The sequence below is a fragment of the Anas platyrhynchos genome, chromosome 24, assembly GCF_047663525.1.
Source record: "Anas platyrhynchos isolate ZD024472 breed Pekin duck chromosome 24, IASCAAS_PekinDuck_T2T, whole genome shotgun sequence".
NCBI classification, from domain to species: Eukaryota; Metazoa; Chordata; class Aves; order Anseriformes; family Anatidae; genus Anas; species Anas platyrhynchos.
Genome location: NC_092610.1, coordinates 5,097,805 through 5,120,846, shown reverse-complemented (window position 1 = coordinate 5,120,846; position 23,042 = coordinate 5,097,805). Strand labels below are relative to the sequence as shown.

General features: G+C 46.4%; 1 long non-coding RNA gene across 2 annotated transcripts in view; it reads left to right on the top strand.

Moving 5' to 3' along the window:
- The window catches only part of LOC110351955 (uncharacterized), a 171,167-nt gene that overhangs the window by 14,151 nt on the left and 133,974 nt on the right, over nt 1–23,042 (top strand). Inside the window, exon 3 of one of the 2 annotated variants that reach the window (XR_011804792.1) lies at nt 217–634. This is a non-coding gene — a long non-coding RNA (uncharacterized lncRNA). Of the gene's footprint in view, nt 1–216; nt 635–2,944; nt 3,982–23,042 lie in introns of those variants that run through there. The other variant, XR_001187912.5, reaches the window with a different exon arrangement.

Here is a 23,042-nt window from a genome sequence, read left to right as displayed (position 1 = left end):
ACTGGCTTGACTTAGCGTTTTTCCTGCTTTTCAACCTCTGTAAAAGATAACATCCAGCTGAGGATCTGATAATTAGACCCAAATGGCCACAGGTACAATTTTATTTCAAAGGGGGACTTCCATGTGGGAAAAAGATATTGATAGAAACAGGGAAAAAGGTTGCTGCTTCAAAAAGAAGCCTCTAAGTGCTGTGTGTGTGTTTCCTGTTGCATGCAGACTTCGCTTCTGCAGTTCTGCCCTTTTGGGGACCATTCAGCAAAACAGAAAAAATTGATGCAGGCCGGAATGCCCTGAATAATTTATTGTCTACAGAAAGGCAAAGAAAAAAAAACTAGTTGTTTGAACACCAAGTCTGGATCGGGTAATCAAAGGCCTCTCTACCTGTTCCCAAGCTGATGATGTTCACTGCTGCATTTATGAAGAAGCTCGGTGGTTGAACTCTTTCACAAATTACGCAGATCAAAAGAGCAGAGCTAACGTGGAAGTAGGGAGCGGCAGGAGATGCAAAGAGCTCAGCCGCAAGGGGTAGCGGAGGGGGACAGGCTCTGCTCAGAGGTAGATCCGCTGTCAGAGCCGGCAAGTGAGAGACCAGCTAATTGAAAACGCGTGTCGTCTTCTGAAAGGATGTTAATTGGTATGTAACGTGTGATAGCCAGTGCTGTGCAGCTGTGTGGGTGTGGGGAGGAAATATCCGAATGATCCTTGCAAGGTTATTGTATTAATAAGCTTTCACATTTATTGCCTCTGTTATTTAGAGTTAATTACATGGACGCCTAAATGTATCTGTTTTAAATCTCAATTAATGTCCTTTACAATCAAGTCATATTTAATTAACATACCAGGCTGATTAAATGTAAAGAGAATGCTCATTTTGCTCGAAGTGATCCCAGTCCCCCCCCTGCTATGTAAGGGGGAGAAGGAAAATGCCTCTGACAGGGCTGCGCCCGCCGGCATCACAGCTCTTCCAGCTATGTCAGGTGGGCCGGGGAGGCCGCAGTATGGTGGCAAAGGCACTGATGCATGTGTCAGTGTGTAGGGGTGCAGCCTGGGGAAGAGGTGATTGCAGAAGGCCCCTGCTCACTTCTGCAGAGTCCTTTTCCAGTGCTGAAACACCAACAGGTCTAATTCGGAGCGCTGCGGCCAGCAGATGCAGCACCCACCGCCATGAGGCCTGAGGGGTCTCTGCTGCATGCAGCTCTGGGGGATGGAGCGTCCTGCTCAGGGGTGTCCCTCATGGCTTCTCCCCCCAATGGGAAGGGCATAACTGCCCCTTCCACTGAAGGGAGCAACTGGTTTAGGGCATGGTTTTATGTTTTGGAAGCTGAGGCTGCTTGATGCAGGCTGGGTGGTGGCGCAGGGATGAGCTGCCGGGGGCCTCTGGTGTCTGAGGGGAACTTCTGAGGTGGGGGGTCCTGCTGGAAGCTGTGTGGTGTGAAGGTGAGAACCAGGTTAGGGAAGGGCAAAGCTTTGAGGAACACATGTGGTGGGCTTCGAGGGAACTGCAGGGTTGCTACTTGAGACGCAGACACCCGACTACCACAGAAATGCCCTGTAAAATCTTTGCCTTCGCTTCAAGCTCTGATGCTGGAGGTCACATCTTCCACTCGACTCCTGAGGAAGGCTTTTCTTCTACTGGTGCTTTGCTTTCCCAGGAGGAAGCCCCCTGTCATCCTCCCAGGCTCTCCCCACCCCTCTGTGCTTATGAGGCCTTGGTTATCTCTTGCAATTAATACAAGAATAATCCAGGTTTTGAAATTCCTCGCCTGGATTAGCCACTGGCTGAAGTACTTACAGGATCTCTCCAAGGACTTGTCTACTAGTATTTATTCTGATAACTGTAACATACAGATAAGAGGAGCTCACGACTTTGGAAATACAGAATAAATTTACATTTTCAAAACTGCAGAAAGCCACATTCAGATAGCATCTGTGTTCTGAGGAAAAGTAATCCATAAACGGAAGGAAATCCATGATAAAGGGTGGTGCCTGAAGCAGTAGCCCAGTAAATTTGCCTGCATTTTTGTTGATCTTGGGAACTGGGGCATTGAATTTGCAAGTGAAGGCTACAAGCTCCATTCAGCCCCCAGACATCCCCACAAGGAGCCTTGACTCAACTGGTGGCAGGTAAGGTACAGAACAGAGAGCAAATCACAATGATCACAATGGAAGGAATTACTTTTTTTTTTTTTTTTGCCCTTGCTTAATTCAGCAGTCTTCTGTTTGCTGACAATGGGTAACAGATCATGAAATGCAGACAGGCATTGCGCTCCCTGACTCTCTTCTCAAGAACAACTGGTCTGCCTCATGCTGACTGCAAATTTCAGAGCTGAGCGTGTGATTTGAGATCACAAGTACTGGTGCCTCTCTTAAATTAAGTCCAGGTAATGGCCACTGCAGCTTTTTCAAAAGTCAACAAAAGGTGGTTTTGGTAGAGCTCTCACTACCTTGAATTCAGCTTGCTCTGAGGTATTTGCTTTCTTCCACTTGGATTGGGTGGATATTTGTGGTGAAAAAGCAGGAAGGAGCCAAAAAGCCACCTGCTTTCAGAAGCAAGCAAATGCTTGTGAAATCTCTCCCCCTGCATATATTTAGTTCTAATCAGATACAGCACTGCCTAGATAAGCAAGGAGTGAATTATTCTGTCTCAGATCATTTTAGTTATTTTTATGTTGTGAAATATTGGATTTTGTAATTAAGCTTGTTTTTTTCACTGACTTTTTATTCCTGTTGCAACACTTCCAGACATAGAAAGTACTGCAGCACTACAGTTGTGCTAGTCTCTGCACGCTCTCTGCTATGTATGCTTTTTTGGGAAGCTTTTTTCTTTTTGGAAGATGAAAGAGTAAATTGTCACATAACTATTACACTAGGAGCTGAAGCTTTCAGACCTCTGCAACAACACGGGAGCACTTCAAACACTAAGCCATTTGTGTTGAAATTGCAGAAGTCGGCAGGAAGGAGGCCGGTCCAGCGGCACTTGACTTGGTGACCCAAGCAGTCATCGTGCAGCCTGGCCCTGGTGGAGCCCATAGCAGGAGCCCAGAAGACTAAAAGAAGTCTTTGCTCATCAGGAATCAGGAGCAGACAAACAATGCAGGCAAGAAGTCTTATCAGGCAGCCTTGTTGTTGAAGGAAAATTAGATTGAGTCGAAGAGACAATGACTGAAGAATTAATTTTTTTTCTGTCCTGTGAATTTAGATGAAGGAGAAGTGCTGCTTTTATATTCCTTCAAGGGAAGTCTTTTAAATAACAGGCGTAAAAGGAGCCTTAAAATAAAATAAAAATGCTTAGAGATACAACCAAAGGCAAGAATTCTTCATTAAGAACTTCATTTAAAATCAGATGCATCTAAGTAGTTTTGCCACCCTCCCAAAAGTTCATTTTTTCTTTGTACAGTGCTTTTCTGAATGCATAAATCTTTAATAATCTCATTTTCCAGTGGCCAAACGTGTATGCAATTGGTTCTTGGTCTAAAGAGCACATTCAAGTTAAAGCAGTTATACTTGAAGACCTCTTGTTCTGAGGCCTGGAGTAAAGAAGTTTTCAGCAAAGCTGTAATGAAACCTTTTTCAATTGGTGCCCTTGGCTGTGGGTGGCTTTTTTTGTGATTGTTTTCTGAAGAAAACAGGTTTTTCTGAACCAAGGGCTTTTCTGAAGCAATCGAGGAGATGCTGTCACTGAGGTGTGCTGCTTCCTGCTGGATCTGGAGGCACTGACATTCGTACAAAGCAATAACTTTCTACCCAAGCCACTTTTCAGTGGAAAGTGTGTTCTTTCTGTGAGGGGAAAAAAAAAAAAGAAGAAAACCACATTTCCTTTGTTTTTCTGAAAAAGGAGGGGAAAAAAAAAAACTCCCCTAAAAAGAGTTTCTTCTAATTTTTAAAGAAAAAAAGTGCCTTTAATTTGGGGATCTCACCCTAAATTATAGAACTCAAAAAAAAAAAAAAAAAAAAATTAGTAATGATAATAAATCAGCCTAAGAGTGACTTTCCACTAAAAACCAAAGCAAACAAGCGACTACTACCAGCGACCATTCTGGGTTATAGTCAGATAAAATTCATCTTCTCCAGACACGTGCACGTTTATGTGAAACCTAACCAAGACCACCTCTGGCATACGAAGTGTGGCTCAGTGCAGGAGCTGGCAGCTCCTGCTCCCAGGCAGGGGCTCTGTCCCCTTTGTGCCACCAGTTCTGCTTGGCTGGGGGCGAAGCCCACTCTCTGGATGACAAACTGCTGTTTTCACCACAGGACGGTGAAATGGTGGGATGTCATGGCCTCTCGTACCCTGGCCAACATGCCTGGCACTTCACTGCTCCCTGAGGAAGGTGGGGAAGGGGCTGGGCTGTTGGCGTGGTTGAAAAAGCTCAGGTTTGTCTGCTCTCCCTGTTGCAATGCTTCCTTGTTGTGGTGCCTTTCTGCATCATCTGCTCTCTGTGAAGCTTTTCTTGACACCCTGCTGCATGGAGAGTTAGCTAAGGAAGGGAGCGGGAAAAAAAAAGAAAAACAACTTCCATCTCATTGGAGGGGGGGAGGGGAGGGGGACAAAAAAACCCTGCCCACTAACTCTGAGATAAATACGGCACAGTTCAATAACTGAAAGTACTTTCATAGACCACAGCTGGATAGCATTGCTTGCTTTGATTTTCTTTTTCTTCTTTTTTTAACTCTGTCTTTGTTATGTGTGCAAAGCTCATGAAAAGAGTCATTCGGATTGCAGCATTCCTGATCTTTATGCCTACAGCCTGACAAATCAGCGAGGCATAATGGAAGCACTGGTTGTTGTGGCTGCTCATAAAATGAAAGCTCTCACTGACAACTCGAGAGGATTTTTTTTTTTTAATTTAGTTCTGTGCAGTTTTCTAGCTTTCCTTTCTTGCTTGCTGCTTAATGTGCCTCCCAGCAACAAGACCCATAGAGAACTGAGAAACCATTGGCAAGGTGGCCTATAATTAGCTAGCTGAGTTTGTGTATCTGGAACAAAAGAGCTAATTATGTAGCAATCAGTTATTTGAAGAAAAACACTGCTTTCAATTGCTCCTCAATGCTCCTACTCTGTATGGGTGGGAAGGGCTACGACATGGCCCCGCAAACTCCTGTCCACTGGGGATATGCCAAGGAAAATATTTGGGGCAGGAAAGCTGCCTGTTGAGGAAGCCAGCAGCTGGATAAAGGAACTGGACCCTGGGCTGCGTCTGGAGGAATTGAGTCTCTAGAATTTGGGAATAAAGCATCTGGGCTTCATTTGGCTCTGCTGCCTCCCTTCTCCTGGCATGGCACATAGACATACTGCCTGGGTGAGGCTGGCTCACAATGGTATCTGCTGTGGATGGACAAAATTGGCCACAGTGACCTCCAGCTACCTCCTGGACATCATCACCAGGTGCTGGGAGGTGCCCTGGCTGTGAGTTTTTGCGTGTGGGGTAAAAGTCAGCTGTGCCTTGGTGGAGGCAGAAGCTGTGCTGTGATGCCCGAAGGACTGCAAATCCCAGCCTGCAGTGCCCGGCTTGGCCTGCTCCACTCCCCGGTGCCCCTAAGCATTCTGCCTCATTTCCAGCAAATGTCTCAAAAAGTGTCTGTCTTAGCTATTTAAAGCGATGTCACTCCTTGCAGGAGCAGGAAAAACACATTGCTGTCTGGAAATAACATTAGACATGCTCCAGGAGAACCTGCTGTAACATTCTCCAGCTTGCAAATTGGCAAATGTGCATTCAATAAAATGTGCTTCTGCCCATATTCAGGGCTTGGCCATGCGTGGGATGTGTGACATGTGGAGGTGAATGGTTGGTAAGTGCTCGTGTGCTAACGATGGAACCATTCAGCATTGTGGCAAGGAGCATGGAAGAGTACTTGGAGACATGGCCCATTGCCTTCGAGCAGCAGAGCAGCTCAGCATGTTGCAATTTCTTGAACTCCTGCAATTCAATCGCTTGGTGCTGTTCAAGCCCGGACACTTCTTGTGGCCACTTTCCTCTGACTTTCCATCTGTACCGACTCAGATCCCCTTGAAATGGAAGTGCCTTCAGCGGGGCAGGGAGAAGTGAATTTGCATCGCCTTGAGGAAGGACAGGTGATAGACTGCTGGCACAAATCCAAAGGAGAAAAGTCTATCAGCTGCTGTTGGATCCTCAACAGATAAAAACATCTTGAAAGGAGTGTAAAGATTGAGGTCCTGCTTGCTCCTGGCTTCAGTGCCCACCAAATCAGCCTGAGAAAACCCAGCAAAGTGCCACCAGGAGCTGCTGTTAATTTATGCAGATTTCCGCTTAATGAGCCTGGTGTGAAACCGGCCCATTTGGAGGATGATAGGTAGCTTTTGTGAAATGAACACTCTCTCTGAGGGCTTTTGAATGCTTTCCAGCAGGCTGATGATAGCACTGTGCTTCTGGTGAGCTGAAGGCTTCTGCTGTCCCTGCACCTCCATGAGCTGCTCTGATGGGCACCACTCAGCCCCGTCCCTGCCCCACGCAGGGACACGCTCCCAGGGCAGCCTCCCTTACACCTGCCTAGAAATGATGCTGTTCAAAGCAAAGCAGTGCTGGGGAATGATTTAAAAAAAAAAAAAAAAAAAGAGAGAGAGAGAATACCCTTTTTTGAAGCCCAAAAGCAACACACAATATTTGTCTCAGTCCAAAAGGAATTACGTTTTTTCAACTGTGAAGATATTTAACCCTTTGGGGATGTTTTAAATGGTGTTAGTCTTGCTAGAAGTGTATGTTTTCCTTTGTTAAGGAAAACAACAACAAAAAAGGAAAAAAAAAAAACAAAAACATTTAAAGTGATGAGAAATTCATCTGCCACCTAAGGTTTTCTTCTCTGAATTTTTCCTGATGTTTGATCCACAGGTGTGAATAATCATGATTCCTCTGAAACATCTGCTTTCAGGTAATTTTGTATTTGTCAAAAATAACATACCTGGCTTGTTACTGTTTAACATCCTTTCAATAAGAGACAAATTTTCCAGTGTTTGCATTCACCAGCACCTCACACAGACATGGATGCTGATGTTTCACCTCTAGACGATCCCTTATAGACTGGAAAGCATCCCCCAAAATCCCCTCTGTATGCAAGACAGTCATCCTGGCACTGGTATGAAGTTGCAAAAAAAAAACAAAAAAACAAAAACACAATTTGTCCATATAACAACCATAATATTTGGCCTAGTTCTGCTATTACAGTGGTGAGTGAAGGATGAGGACATGCAGCCATGCAGCAACCATGAGATGGTTGAGTTTGAGATGGAACTTGGTGGAAGAAGTAAGGCTAAAAGCAAGACTGTACCACTGGACTTTTGGAGAGCCAACTTCGACCTCTTCTGGGACTTGCTTGGGAGTATCTCATAGGCTAGGCTGCTAGAAGGCAAGGGTGCATGTGAGAGTTGGGCTACGTTTAAGCAGCACTTCTTCCAACCTCAGGATCTGTGCATCCCTAAGAGTAGGAAATCAGGGAATGGGTGCAGGAAACCTGTGTGGATGATCAAGGAGCTCATTGATAAGATCAAAAGGAAGAGGAAGGTTTATGAAATGTGGGAAAAGGGCCTGTCCTCTTGGGAGGAGTATAGAACTGTTGTCAGGGCCTGCAGGGATGTGACAAGGAAGGCTAAAGCCCACCTAGAGATGAGGCTTGCAAAAGAGATAAAAGATAAGTTTTGGCAGAGATGGTTGCCAAACCACTCTCTGTCATCTTTGAAAGGTCCTGGAGAACAGGAGAGGTGCCTGAAGATTGAAGGATAGCCAATGTAACTCCATTCTTCAAGAAGGGCAAGAAGGATCTGGGAAACTACAGGCCAGTCAATCCCACCTCTGTCCCTGGAAAGGTGCTGGAGCAGCTTGTTCTGGATGGCATCTCCAAGCAATTGGAAGAGAAGAAGGTTATGAGGAGTAGTCAGCATGGATTTACCAAGGCGAAGTTGTGCATGACCAACCTCCTTGCCTTCTATGATGGCATAACCAGCTGGGTAGATGGGGAGAGAGCAGTGGATGTCATCTACCTTGACTCTAGCAAGGCTTTTGATACTGTCTCCCATGACATCCTGCTAGCAAAGCTGAGAAAGTGTGGGATAGAGGAGTGGACAGTAAGGTGGGTTGAGAACTGGCTGACTGGCCGAGCTCAGGGAGTGGTGACCAGCATCACAGAGTCTGGCTGGAGGCCTGTGACTAGCGGTGTTCCCCAGGGGTCAGTGCTGGGTCCAGTCTTGTTCAACATCTTCATCAACAACCTTGATGAGGGAATCGTGTCTGCCCTCAGCAAGTACGCCGATGACACAAAGCTGGGAGGAGTGGCTGACATGCCAGAAGGCTGTGCTGCCATTCAGCGAGACCTGGACAGGCTGCAGAGATGGGCAGGAAGAAACCAAATGAGGTTTAACAAGAGCAAGTGTAGAGTCCTGCACCTGGGAAGGAACAACTGCATGTTTCAGTACAGGCTGGGCAACGACCTGCTGGAGAGGAGCTCTGAGGAGAAGGACCTGGGGGTCCTGGTGGATGACAGGTTGACCATGAGCCAGCACTGTGCCCTCGTGGCCAAGAGGGCCAATGGGATCCTGGGGTGCATTAAAAGGAGCGTGGCCAGCAGGTCAAGGGAGGTGATCCTCCCCATCTACTCTGCCCTGATCAGGCTTCACCTGTAGTACTGGGTCCAGTTCTGGGCTCCCCAGTACAAAAAAGACAGGGATCTCCTGGAAAGAGTCCAGTGGAGGGCCACAAAGATGATATGGGGCCTGGAGCATCTTTCTTATTAGGAAAGGCTGAGAGACCAGGGTCTGTTCAGCCTGGAGAAGAAAAGACTGAGAGGGGATCTTATCAGTGTGTATAATTACCTGAGGCGTGGGAGACAGAGGGATTTGGCCAACCTCTTTTCAGTGGTTTGCAGGGACAGGACAAGGAGTAATGGTCACAAGATGGAGCACAGGCAGTTCCGCACCAAGATGCAAAAGAACTTCTTCACGGTGAGGGTGACGGAGCACTGGGACAGGCTGCCCAGGGAGGTTGCAGAGTCTCCTTCTCTAGAGATACTCAGGGCCTGTCTGGATGCCTACCTGGGCAGCCTGCTCTAAGGAACCTGCTTTGGCAGGGGGGTTGTACCCGATGATCTTTCGAGGTCCCTTCCAACCCCTTCAATTCTGTGATTCCTGACACGCTACAAGCAAGGATGCCTTAGCCAGAAAGTCCCGCTGCCGGCTCTCTTGGTAAGAACCAGCCAGTACATTGAAAACTCAGACTTGGAGCTTTTTCAGCAGCTGAACTTCTGAAAAACCCACTCAGCTGTTCAGAACTAAACAACTGCACACATTTATCAACTGAGAACCATACGCTGCTGGATTAACATTTATACCCTGCTGATGGATAATTCCCAGGGGGAAGGGGCAGGAAACTGCTCCGTCCCCACTTGTGGTCCTGCCAGCTTTCCAAACTGGCCTTCGTGATTTACCTCAAATCATCTCCAAAACGAGGCAGCTTTTGAAAAAAATACAGCGGTGCAGAGCTGTGCTGGCTGCATTAGTCTGTGAGCGTTTCAGTGCCTCCCGTTTTGGTATGCAAAGAAGCTGGTTGTGTTGGAAGTAAACATATGCTTCAGTTAAGGAAGTAACCAAGTGCTTTTAGGTTTAATTCCTGACCAAGTTTATGTAAAATTAATTGCATCACATGTTCTGTGTATCTTTTAATTGCAAAACCAATTAACTTTAAAATGTTCTGCTTTGTAGTTCTGCTAATGGATGGCATAGTTTTAGTTGGCTTTACAAAATCCATCTTTTGTTGAAACTGGGCAGGCAGCCACACTTGGTTATCTCTGGAAGCGGGTTCCCTTCAGCTGCGCCAGCTTCAAGCAGTCGGAGCTCTGAAGTTATTTTACAGGCACGGTTTTCTGGGTGGGCGTCTGCAAAGAGCCTGCGCAGCCCTGAAAGAGGGAGAAGCATGGCTGGCTCCTGCTGGAAAGGCTGACTCCTATGGGCCACGCTTGTTACTGCTGCTGGGTTTGCAGTGATGGCAACGGCCAGTGCAGTCCCAGGTCTTCAGAGGGGTGCAGAGGCCAAGGACAGTGCCTGGGGATGGGAGCAGGGGTGAGATGCTGGAGGACCCTAGGGAGAAGCTCCGCAGGCAGCTTCTGCTGGAGGATCCTTCCTTTAGCACCGGCATACATGTGGTTTTGGGGGGCTCAAGCGGAGTGGAAGGGAAGCCGTGATTGCTTTCCCTGCCTGGGTTTGCTGCTGCCTTGACACCCTATGCCTGGAGCCAACCCGGCCCTATAAAAACCATTCTGCCTCTTGAGACCTGGAGAAGCGAAGAGGAGAGCTGTCCAGTCACGTCCTTCCTTAGGCTGGAAGGCCAGTTGGACAAGGGGCTATGTATATAGCAAAGGCTTATTGCCACTCTTTTTTTCTTCTGTCTAGTAGAAATCAGGAGGAGAAAGGGTGTGCTTGGAGGAGCCTTCAGGGAGAGCCCTCAGACCTGGGACATGGCATCATGGTATCATCTGTGAGCAGAGCTTGGAAAAGGTGTCACTGCTGCAGAAATCCATCTTGTTTCCTCGCTTTCTTTGCCAAAGTTTAGGGATATCTTGATGTTCCAGGGTTTTAAAGAATATATTAAAAGTTTATTTGGAAAGATCCCAAATAATTAAATCTTACCATAATTGTCCGTCTATACATACAAACTCCTCTTTACCCTGTGAGTGTGATCCGGTTGGATCTCCCCCCCTTCCTTCCCACCTCTGGTCCAGGTGTTTGCAGGGCCCACCCAGGCTGTCTCTGAGACCTGCATCCCTCTCTGCATCGGATGGGCAGCACATGCTGCATTCACCCTTGTTTTCTCTTCATCCTTCTCCCTTATTTTCTCTTTACTTCTGCCTATTTTTGGATATGTTTAGTCCAGGAGAACATTTGTGCTCAGCTCCACTTCATTCATGTCTCCTGCCAGCAGATTACTCAGCCTCAGCTGGGTGGTTGGTTTGTTTTTATCAATTGAAATATTTTTTTGAATGTGGCACAAGCCCTTTTTAATCAGTGCCCAGCCTCTGAGCCGAAGTGAAGTGCTTTGTGGAAGAACAGATCACTTGGTAGTGGGGGCCAAGCCACGGGCTATTAGTTTGGGCTGAATAAATAGATATTAAAGCAGGAGCCAAATCTTACACCTGTGCATACTGACCTGCTCTGGTGGCAGTGCTCTGCTCTCCCATCCCAAGCCTGCTTTTTGCTGCTCAGGTGTCTGCACGTGCCGCCTGCCTCTTGTGTTTGCTCCAGGAGCTGCTGGGATCACAGGTGGGCAAAGGCAGGAGGCAGCGGCTGGGGCTGGTTGTGCCACTTGTTTAATAAAGCAAACGGAAGGGAATGGGGAAAGACGGGCAGAAATGGTTGGCTTGGATATCCGGGGTCCCCAGCCAGCAAATGGACTTTGCTGTTCAATCTGGTTTATGTGGCTCGTTAGGGCTCCTGGTGTTAGCTCCATCTGTCACCCTGTGGCTTCTGCAGGTTTATTGCCCATCCTGGCTGGAGAGGGGTGGTGGATAAGAGTCAGGAGGAGAAGAACCCAGCAGAAATGCCAGTAGTCTCAATCTGCAAGTTTTAAAACTGGGTAGAGAAATCTCGTTTACAGCAGCTGCTCAAAACCAAGGTTAAGCTGGGGGACAGAGTCAGATGCAGCGTTTGAGGAAGCGAAGTGCTTGGCAGGTCTGTGATCGCGTGGTCACAGCACCCTGTGCATGGTGTCGGTCGTGTGGGACCCTTGGGGGCGAGAAGTGCCTCTCCCAGGGCTGGTGGGCTTCCAGCAAGATGGGCTTTCTTGGAAGATTATGAACAAAGATGGCATAAGAAGGCACTCGGTTGGGTAGTGCGTGCATCTGCAGAGCTGGAGGTCACATATAAATGGTGTAGACTTACAGGTGCCGGGGTAGGTTCTCCAGGGGCTCTGGACCTCAGCCCTGCTGCTGCTTGCAGCACCTGTGGGACTCATCTCTGCCTCTGTTGGACTGGGCTGGCAGCGTACAGGCACGGCCACTCCAGGGCTGTGCTGCAGGAGGGGTGGCTGTCTGCTGCCTGTGCTTTTCAACTTCAGCAAAAAAAAAAAAAAAAAAAAAAAAGAGGATAAAAATATGGTGGTGAGTTGGAAAAGGACAGATATTCCCTTTCTGATGTTTGGCAGTTCAAAAGAAACTTTATATATTTAATGTGGAAAGCAGAAAGATTTGGTGAAAGATTCCATTTCACAGAGAGAAAATTCAATTTAAAAAGAGAGTTTTGGCTGAACATTTCCAACTTCAATGAAAGGCAGGATTTCTCAGTCTCACCCTTTATGGGACAAGACTCAGAGATGGAGCATGAGAGGAGTAAGCGAAGGAGATAGGAGAGGTACATAGCACTTGTTAGGTTTGTGGCTGTGAAGAGCGTGACAAAAACTGAAACCTCCCAGTGTTTTACACCATCCCGTTGTCTTGTGAAATTAATGACCAGTAAATTTAAAACTCATAAAAAGGTTGTTTGTCTTCCCTCTGTGCAGATCTAGCCCGTGTAATGTGTGACCACTGGAGTCCAGCCCTGCAGTTAGGCTGCAAAAAGGGCTGGGTGGCTTTATGGCCAATGCTGCCCTAACGTACAGCCTGCCTAACCTCTGCCCCAAGCATCGCCCACTGGATGCTGGACCAGTGTCTCACCAGAGTGGTGAGGCTCTGTCTGTCCTGTGCCTGTCACCTGAGTGGGGACAGGCAGAGAGTAAATGTGGGGTCCCTGACGGACCCTCCTGCAGCAGGAGGTCACCACCAAGTTGCTCCCGTGCCTTCAGCAGGTGTGCACCAGAAGTGTCCGGTAACTTCCAGGGGGGCTATGTCACCACGCAGAGTGGCAGAGATGTCACACAGCTGGGAGTCATGTGCAGTTTCTTCAGTCTCTCTCTCTCTTTTTTCTTTTTTTTTTTTTTTTTTTCTCTAATAGGAATTGATTTTGATTCCCAGGTAACTCAAGCGATTACAGGAGAGCTGAGGGTAGAGCTGGCTGAGGAGTCTCCATCAAAGCATTTAACATTTAAGGAGGTGTTTATTAGCGGAAAGAAAATATCTGATTTTATTTTTGTTCAGGCTGCTCAACATTTACTGAAAGGTTGAGATTTACTTTTTTTCTAACTTTCAGCCAAAAAAAAACCCAACCTAGAAAACAAACAGTGAAGTGTCCTTAAAACAAACAGTCAATGCTCCTGTTTCATGACAAAGAAAACAGAGGATTGGTTTCTTTTTTTCAATTGATGCTATCGGAAAAAAATAATACTGTCTTCTCTTGCAGTTCCAACACTCTTTATGAAAGCCAGGCTTTAATCTCTGTACGATTCTCCTTTCATGTAAGCCACCATCTAGATGATTTTGAGCTTTGCTTTGAAGCCCGGGGAGCTGCCAGCCCTGCCATGCTGGAGCAGGGAGCCCAGGACAGCTGTAGGGTCCCCGAAGGCCAAGGGACTGGAGCTGGGTAAAAAATTCCTTAAATTCTTCAACAGTTTTAATAAATGAGAAAGGAGTTGTTTCAAGTTGAAGAGATTTTTTTTTTCCCTTTACTTAGAGGTTTTGGCATTGTTTTCATTTTTTTGTAGGTAAAATGCAAGGACATTTGTAAACAGAACAAAACACTCCTTTGAACTAAAAAAGGAAACACTTTTGCTTATAAAAAGTCACACGAACCTGTTTATGCTCTGCCACTTTTTCTTTCTTGCTGCAACTTAGCAGGAGGTCTCCACTGCTGTTTCACTGTCCCCAGCTTTGCATTTCCTCCTGAGAACAGTGCAGGAGTGCCAGGGAGGGCAGGGATGCATGCACTGCCCCACACCTCCTGGCTGCCTGGTGCTGACCCCAGAGCAAGGAGCGGGCAGGAGGACTCTGGTCCTGCTGTGTTGTCGAGGCAAGGGAGCAGGGCCTGGGCTCAGATTTTGGCTCTGGTGCCTGCACATCCCTCCTTGGATGAGGGCACCCAAGTGTGACAGTCCCAAAGTGCCAGCTCCCAACAGAGCCAAACCCTTGCTGACCGACCAGCCAGCGTTGGGTCATTGAGTTGGTTCTGCAGCTGTTGGCAGCGAAAACCCAAACATGGGGCTGTGATAGAGAAACTTTTAATCATGCACATGGAGCTCTTTACAGTGAGAGTTGGGGATGGGGACAACACAGATTTGAGATGCTGCAAATGCTGATTTATTTTCCAGACTGTTGCTGGTGTTCCAGGAAGCTGGTGGCATCCTGGCCTGGGTGCTGCAAATTACATAGAGGAGTTGGGAATTTGCAGAGCAGGTTTTTCAAGGACAGTCTAATCACACTATAATCACCGCTGATGTGCGACTAATTGATAATAATCTTGAATTAGCCAACAGATCTAGATAGGCACATTTGCCTATGTTTGTCCCAAGTTTCATGTTTTGGAGCAAACCTCTGTGGGATAGTTTAGCATAAATCTGTGTGCCCATGTCATTCAAACACAGCCTGCCTTGGCAAATACAGTTCGTCTCCATCTTCTTGATTGTCACCTGGCTTGTCTGAATTATCTTTATGGGCTTTTGTTTGATTGTTTTTTATAGGCTACATGTCTCAGTTTTTATATTCAGAGCTGTGTTGGCAACATTTTTCTTACACCCCGGTGGTTAAAAGAGTTTCCTTTCTTCAAACAGCTATGGGAAGAAAACGTGATAGCCCAGCTATTTTATTGGAAATGTCACTAATTAATTAATTTCTCTCTAGTGTTTTACTCTTTCTGGTTATTTAAAAAATCAAATATTTGTGGCTCTGATGTTGGTTTCACTTAAGCTGATGCAAAATCAGGAGTTGCCTCTATTAATGCCAGCACTGAAGTAAAGTTTGGGATTGAAAAAAAGAACCTGCATGGCATTTATAATACTATCAGTGGGGTGCTCTCCAGCTTTGTTTCTCATCTGTAGTGAACTGAAAACCATGAAGACAACTTGCCTTAAATAATTTGTAAAGGCATTTTTAAGAGAATGCAGAAGAGAAAGCAGGCAGCCTTACGGAGTCTCTTTATTTGAAATTCAAGGATGTCAGGAAAGAGCAGCCAACGATCCTCGCTTTGTATCTTAGAGAAGTGCTAAGAAGAGAATTACTTTGAATATTTTAAGTACAGCTGACCAGCTTATTTATATATAAGCTATTTTTTTATCACTCTGTGAATATGAGGATATTTTACAGGAAAAGTAGAATTTTTTGATGTTTACTATGGAGCTTTCTTGAGCCATGAGGATGGCACACAGCAGTGATTTCAGTTTTAAGCAATGAAAATTCATCGGCCGGGCCTTGCTCAAAAAATAAAGAAGGACTAAAAGTCATGGGATTCTTTAAAAAATATTTATATTTCTTCATTTACCTCCGCAGTCACAAGGATGTTTCTAAGTCAGTCTTTTGGCTTCTTTTCTCTGCTACCTGAAGACCAGAAAACCTAGTCACTATTTATATGTGAAAACAGAAATTTTCAGACTATGTGACTTCCAGAAATATTTACTGTTAGCTGCTGGTTTCATGATAAGAGACATTTTAGCTGGACATAGCTGTGGAAGTGCCCAAGGCCAGGCTGGATGGGGCTTTGGGCATCTGGGCTGCTGGGAGGTGTCCTGCCCATGGCAGGGGGCTGGAACCAGAAGCACTGTGAGGTCCCTTCCAACCCAAACCATCCTGTGATTCTCTGACACTATAGATACCTAAATGGAAGTGATTTTCACACTTCTTACCTTTTAAATCACATTGTCTCTCAAGGCAGGATGTCTCCATAAGAAGACTTCACAAGCACCCATGTTCTCCCAGAGGAGCAGAAGTATTCCCGGGCTCCAGCCTGCTCCCTGTTACTGTACCTGGCAGGGTACTGATAGAGCACATGAGGAGTCGGTGAAGAGACAGGACAAGACACTCAACTGGTGTCTCATCTGCTCAAACAAGGTTTTGGGATCCAGAACGGTTTGGCTGGTGTAGCAAGGACTAAGCAGATGCCCTGCAGGTCTGTGAGGAGGGCACCTAGCTGGCCAGCATCCTCAGGGTACCGAGGAACAGGAGCTCAGGAAACAGCTGCAAAAGGGATGTGGCTTTTCATTCACAGAGAGATTTTTTTTAAGGGGATTCTGCCTCCGGAATGGACCTGGTGTTGAAATGCTCCAGCTGGACCACGTCTGTCAGGTGAAGGAAGCTGCGTCTGCTGCCTCACTTCCCTTCTCTGAGCAGTGAAAACCCTGACAGGACTGCAGCGAGGCTGTGTTGAACAAGGAGGATTCACACTTCACTGTTTCTCTCATGGATCCTCCCCAGCTTTTGTGTCCCTTACAGCAGACGTCATCCAAATCCAAAAGGCTCTTCCTGACATGTTATTCTAACCTGGGGACAGGGGCCAGTGGCGCAGAGCCCAGCTCAGAGCTTCAAAGCCCCCACTCATCAAATGGTTCGTGTCCAGAGCAGTCCCTCACCCCTGGAGAAGGACCTTGGGGCCACGGCTGTTGAAAATGTTAACTATGAGAGCTGAAGGGTGTTTCCTGGGTGGCCCCCAAGCAGCATGGCTGTAGATGGCTGTTCAGATTGGGAAGGGGAAGGCAGATGGATGAGCTGCTTATTGGATTGCTCCTTTACTCGTAGGTGTAAAAACTGCAGCGTCTGAGACATCCTAGTCCGATGGGTAAGCTCTGGTGTTTTTTCTTGCTCAGTGTTTGGTGATTGATGAAATTAAACTTAATTTAAAGAAAACCCAAACCTTTGTCTGGTATCAGTGTAAAAATATATATCAAACTCATGTATTAACAGTACCGACTGGAGGCAGATGCAGTAAAAGGAACAGACATCAGAGGCTGGAGGCAGAGGAGATGAAAGTTCTGCAAAAGCGGCATGTATAAAGTGGATTGATTTTTTCCCCCCTGATGCCCAAAGAGATTAAAAAGAGAACAGGATGTGAATCAAGGTATGAGGCTGGCTGTATGGAAAACATTGCAATGGGGGGGACAGGTGGAGAGCAAATGAAAGAGCAGCAAACACAATGAACGCGAGTACAACCACAACTGTCGTGGATCAGATGGGTGGGACATTGTCCCTGGGGACACGACCAACCTGAGCTCCTCGGTCATGCGAGAGATGGCATTGCACTGCTCTCTGGGCTTGTAAAGGCAGAATGAACTGTGAGGAAGGAGAAGAAAAGGAGCGAGAACAAGGAATATATGTGCATTTGTTCAGGGGTGATTTTTTTCAATATCTATTTCTCGTGATTGCAGAGAAGAGCTTGATAATGTGACCCACAGTGCTTGAGACGGTGCATATTCTTATCTCATAGTTTGGCATTTCGGAGCTTTGAAAGGCTCATTTTAAACAATTACTAGAGGACTGGAAGAACTTTTTTCCCACAGAAGAGGGCACTTGAAACTATGTTATGAGCTGAACTCTGTGCTTTGGGGGATAGTTTGCTGTTACGCTACTGTTGAGTATTATATTCTTTTCCAGGTAATTTTGGATTTCTGGAGATTACAGTCCTGTTAACACAATAGGAAATGAACGGTTTATTCATTATACAGATCTGTGTAATTCGAGACCCGGGGACACAGTCTCCCTAGAATACATTATAGCTCTTCCCAGCACAGGGAGGGAGCTGTGGGCCTGCTGCTATCCCTCTTTCATCCGCTCTGAGACCCAAGTCCTTCTGGCAGCTGATTTAAGTGTAATGAATCTCAGGAGACTGAGATCTAACTTTGGCAATAGTAATATGTAGGATTACTCTAAAGGCTTTTTGGAAATGCATTCTTTAAAAGAAAATGAGGATCAACGTGAGATCTGGAAAGTGTCTTCTTCCCACTGTAGGTGGAACGTTTGAGTTTGGTGATGCATGATACTGCAATAAAAGTGCCTCATGTTCATTTGCTTTTAAGTTGAGGCTTTCTAGTTGGATTTCCTGGGGTGCACGGGTGCACATGATGATATTCTCTGGCCAGGACACCCAGTCTCTAGCAAGACATGGTTGTATAAAACATTGCGGTTCCGAACAAAAGATGTAACGTGACAAAGCTTCTAGGACTTGTGATGTCTGAATCCATGTACCGTGTCTCAGGGCACAATTACCTGAGTTTTCTCTGGGTTGCAGATATGCCCTGAAGTTCTTCCAAGAGCTGACGATATCTCAGGGTACTTCTTATGATAATGCAGCACATTGTTATATGGGAACCAGAGGGGGGAGGAAAAAATGCTCATAATATCAAGTTCTATCCAAGCCAACAGCTAATAGAAGGTGACTTTACACAATGTAAGCGTATTGTAAGTATATAACAGGCAAATATTCCCTGGCTGTACAGACCCCAGCTGCTCTCAACATATTTATCCAGTGATTATCCAAGATTTTCATTTTTGTATCTTTGAGATAAGATAGTTTCCATGCTTTAAATTCTCAGTTTCAAGTATCATCACTCCTGCTTGACAGAATTATTGACCTAGGTTAATATTATAGCTTCTGAGACAAAGAGCAAAACAATGAGATTATAGCAAATTACAGATGTTGGGTGAATCATGAAAATTCATCCCTGCCCTAATAAAACAGGGGGGGAAACGCAATTAAGTTTAATAACTCTAGCATGTGAAAATCAAAGTTATGAAGGACTATTTATCATGGAGATCCTGACAGTAAATAGAAAATGAAATAATATCCATGCTCCATAAGAACTGGGTACTTTATCTGTTTGTTTGTTATTAAATCACCCATCCTCAACCTTGTTCACTGCTTACCCATGATTTTGATGGATGATGACCCATAACCTGCCATTCAAGATACTGCGAAATCATTTCAACCCTTGCAAACACAGGGACTTACATTCAAAATCACTGGGTTAAATCCCTCACTGAAGATTGTGTCCCTGAAACCTGTTCTGTGTTGACTTTATCATTATACACTCAAATTGCTTCATACTTAACAGGTAATTTGAATGCTGGATTTAATTTGTACATCCACACTGCGAGCTTAACCAAGAGTGTTTGTAATAGTGATGATTTGGGGTTAGGATCTCAGTTGTCCTCGGCATCCAAACCTCAGGAGGATGCCCCACTGCAGGGTGTGTCCACAGATGATGTCCACAGGGATTCCTCAGGTTAGCTGTCGGTGTCCCTTGCTCCCCAGCCTCCCACTGGAATATGGACATCCCATAACGCCCATCAACCAGGTGAGTGGCTGGTGCCTTCCACAGAGCTGGGTTGGTCTGCTGCCTAATGGAACAGAAAATGCAGCTCACTGGGGTGTAGACGTTGACCTTGTAGGTGCCTGGAGTTAAATGGTGCTCTGCCCATCCTTTGTGCATTTTCCTGCAGGCCCCTTTGGGCAACGGCTGTACAAATATAGGATTAGAGCAACCTTCCCTGCAGCATTCAGTGGGTTTGTTGGCGCTGTCGACAAATGGTGTGAGTACCTTCAGGCAGATTTGAATTATGCAAGAAATTGTATCCATGTGTTGTTAATAAAGCGTTCAGAAAGCTGCAGATGTGACTTAAAGCTATTTCAGAATCCCTTGGTACTGAGCTCCCTTCTGCTGAAGCCGGGACTCCAGCAGTGGTCAGGTAGCAAAGGTTTGCTGGATGAGGCCCTTCAGCATGGTTGGCTTTGTCTTTGCCATAGCTCCAGTAAATACCAGTAGGAGTTGTCAAACCCGTTATCCTTCTTGCAGATCAGGAATTCTTACAGCTGCAGAATAGCTGTGGGACTACATATATAATCAAGGAGTTTCCAGCATCGTGAACTGGGGCTGGGGCCAGGGAAAAAATCTCATTGTGGGGCGAATGAGAAGGGCCCAGATGTGGAAGCAAACCACTTCTGTACCATGCTGAGCTGCTGCCCTCTGTGAGAGCAGGGGGCAGCTTGCCACATTGTGAGGTTCAGCCAGATTAACTCAACACTGAGCCTAGGAGAGAAGCCTGTGTAGCACAATATGTGGTTTCTTCCCCACACAGCCATTTGCAAGGATTTTAAACTTCTGATCAAACTGAGAGACTCGTTGTCAGTAGTCCTCTGAATGCTCCTGTCCATTTGGTGCTTGCAGTTCCCATTAGTAAAGAAAAGGCAGTCAAAAACATCCAGAGCTGTGACTTGAACAGTTACATTTCCTCAACAGGCATTGCTATTATGTGATCAGAGCAGCCAGCAACAACTGCTTTGGAGCAAAGCTGCTGGCTGAAGCAGTCAGTGCTGCAGCTAAACCTGTAGCTGTGCACGAATGGAGGGGGACCTGTCCCCCTGGACTCGTACTCCTTCTTTGCTGTAGCCACTTCCAGTACTGCACAAGTACACGGGGGCCACAGCCGCGCTGCCTTGAAGTCAGGGACATGGCAGAAATCAGGGTTTCAGCAGCAGCACTGAGTTCTGCTAAACTCATGGACAGTCCCTGGAATAACGCAGGCCCTCTAGAAAAATTGTGCATTTACATGCTCCCAGTATACTTGGCATGCAGCTATTAACTAATGAAATAATTCTCTCTGTCTCCCCAGTGCTACCAATGTGTTTTCTATGAATTGCCATGGGGCTTTGGCTCTCCACGTGCACCTTTGTGCAGCTGCTGGGGACTGGGTGCTGCAGCTCTGCCAGCTTAGGCACAGCTGTGCAGGCACCAGGATGCCCCAGGCCTTGCTGTCCCATCCCAAGCAGTCACTTCTGCTCGGCCTGAGTTTTAGGCAGCCAAATATTTTGGGCATCAATACCACGCAGACAGATGTAAACAGGTCCTGCCCTGAGGCAGGGGAAGTGACATGCCCGAGGAAGACAGAGACTCTTTGAAACGGGGATGTTCTGTATTCATTTTATTCCATCTGCTTTCAGATCACCGCAGATGCCTTTGTATCAGGGTAGCAATTTAAAACAGCCCTGAGTGGTATCATAGCTTGCCAGGTCCCAGCAACCTCTGAATATGGAGGAGCACATGTTCCTTCATCCTTGAGCAGAGGAGGAAATCTACCCCCGAATAAAGTTTGCCTTGCACTCTCTTTCCCCTGTTTTATACTTCATCTGGGGTTTTGCTTGTTGGTTTGTTTGCTTTTTCTTTTCCCCTTCACGCACTAAATGTTTAATGAGTTCTCTAAGCATTCAGGCATCGTGAAGTTTCAGAAGTTTCTGTGTTCAATGCATTTAAAACCCAAATCAAATGAAAAAAATTATTGCCAGAAGGCAAATCCATTTTACTCCGTCATAAATGGCCAGCGTGACATGCAAAACAAAGGGATTTGATGAACGGAGCAGTTGAGAAAAAAGCAGCAGGGAGATCTTATTTGTGGGAGTCACAGATGGAAGAAATAATTTACTTGGGTTCTGATTAACAGCAGCAGTAACAAAAGCTGCACACGCAGCTCTTGTTGTGCCTTCCCTCCCATCCCTTCCTACGGCAATCTCTCAGTATTTCGATGCGTAGTCAGCAGCTCCTAGAAGCTCGGCCTTGACCCACCTCGGCACTGAGGCCGTCAGGCCTGCCTACAGCCCTGAGAGTGGAGAAAGCTGCAAAACTTCTGCACCTCCCAGCTTCTGGGCAGTGGCAGATTTATTTGAATGAAGTTACCTGCTGTGTAGATGAGTAAATTGTACAGATAGGTAAATGGCTCTGCAGGTCCAGGAAGCCACGGCCTTCATTTGGCTTGCAGAAGCCTGTTGGTGCCCCAGTAGAAAAAGCCGCCTTGCAACAATCACGGATTCAATAAAACACAGTGTGTTGGGAGCAGCCTGAGCACTCATTCTTGTACTTATTTTTTCTGCATCTAATCCTCTTACCAGTGTTGGCGGCGATAAAGCTGGGTGGGCAGATCTTTGTTTTATTTAATTTTTCTCTCCCGGTCTCTCCCATGGAGAGCAGTAGCTCTGCTCCACTGTGTTCTGCGGCCAGGCCTGAAGGGGCCTCTAAGGTCCTTCAGGATTGCCAATTGGCCTTCATTTATCCCTGTGCCATCACCCATAGCACTTCATCAGTGCAATCTGAGGACTGCTTTTCTGCACAGGCCCTAATGCCTGTGGTTTACAAGGCTTTGAGTAGTTGCTTTGCAGAATCACTTGATTGATGAAGCCATCTGGGGAGAGAGAAAACCCTCTGGAGAAACAGCAGGGCAAGGTGAGCGCCTAACCACTGTTGTGAATATGATCCCTTGCTCAAATGGATTGCCAAACATGCAGCTGTCCTTGTTGGGGTGAACAGCCTACAGCACTCAGCAAACGGAGCCGTGTCCTCAGGCTGGAGATCTCTATTGTTCGAGATACTTTTGTCGGGTTCTGCGTCCCTCATTTGATGGATATCTCTAGATACCACTTCTGCTTCCCTCCATAGCAATTTCTTTCATGCTTCTTTGCAAAAGAAGATTGTATATTTATATCCTAATAGCCTTGCTTGGCTTTCAAGACTATTAAGAAATGACATCGTCTTTCATTTTTGATCTTTTGCTCCTGTCAAAGAAGAAACAAGTGAGTTGGGAGGAAGTCCTTGAGTTTCATGGTGCTAGTAATCAGTAATGATTTCTGCGGGTTATCTCTGATAGCTGTGCATCTCTTCAGAGGACAGGTTAAGAGTGAGCCTGACATGACAGTGGAATGAGTTGTGCACTGCCGCAGAGACTTTTGTTTCCCCTAAATCTTGATTAGCTTTTTCTCTCCCTGTTCCTCACGATTAATCAGTGCACCTTTGTCTCCTTTTTTTCCTATGCTCATGCATTTTGGAAGTTGTTGAGCAATGAAACAGACGTTCAGGGAGGAGTGCACAGAATCCCTCTGCTGACAGCGATGGGGGCCAAAATCCAGCAGACGCCATTTCCTAGGGGACCCTTCCCTGCCATGGCTAGTACTGCTGCAAGCTAATTCCCGTGCTGCCAGTCCGCTGGCTGTCAAAAGGCTTGAAATCTTGGGGTCACGAATTTGCCAGACCTGTCAGAAGTTCTGTGGTAGGTACAGAAAGCCGAGTCATTTGTGTGGCTGGGCGAGCAGACTCGCGGACCTCCCGGTACTGGGGGTCTGCTGGGAGAGGCATGATCTGACCTCCACACGTTCCCTCTTTCAGCTGCTGTGTTTGACATCCAGAAAAACAGCAGGGCTGCTTGCTTCATAGATT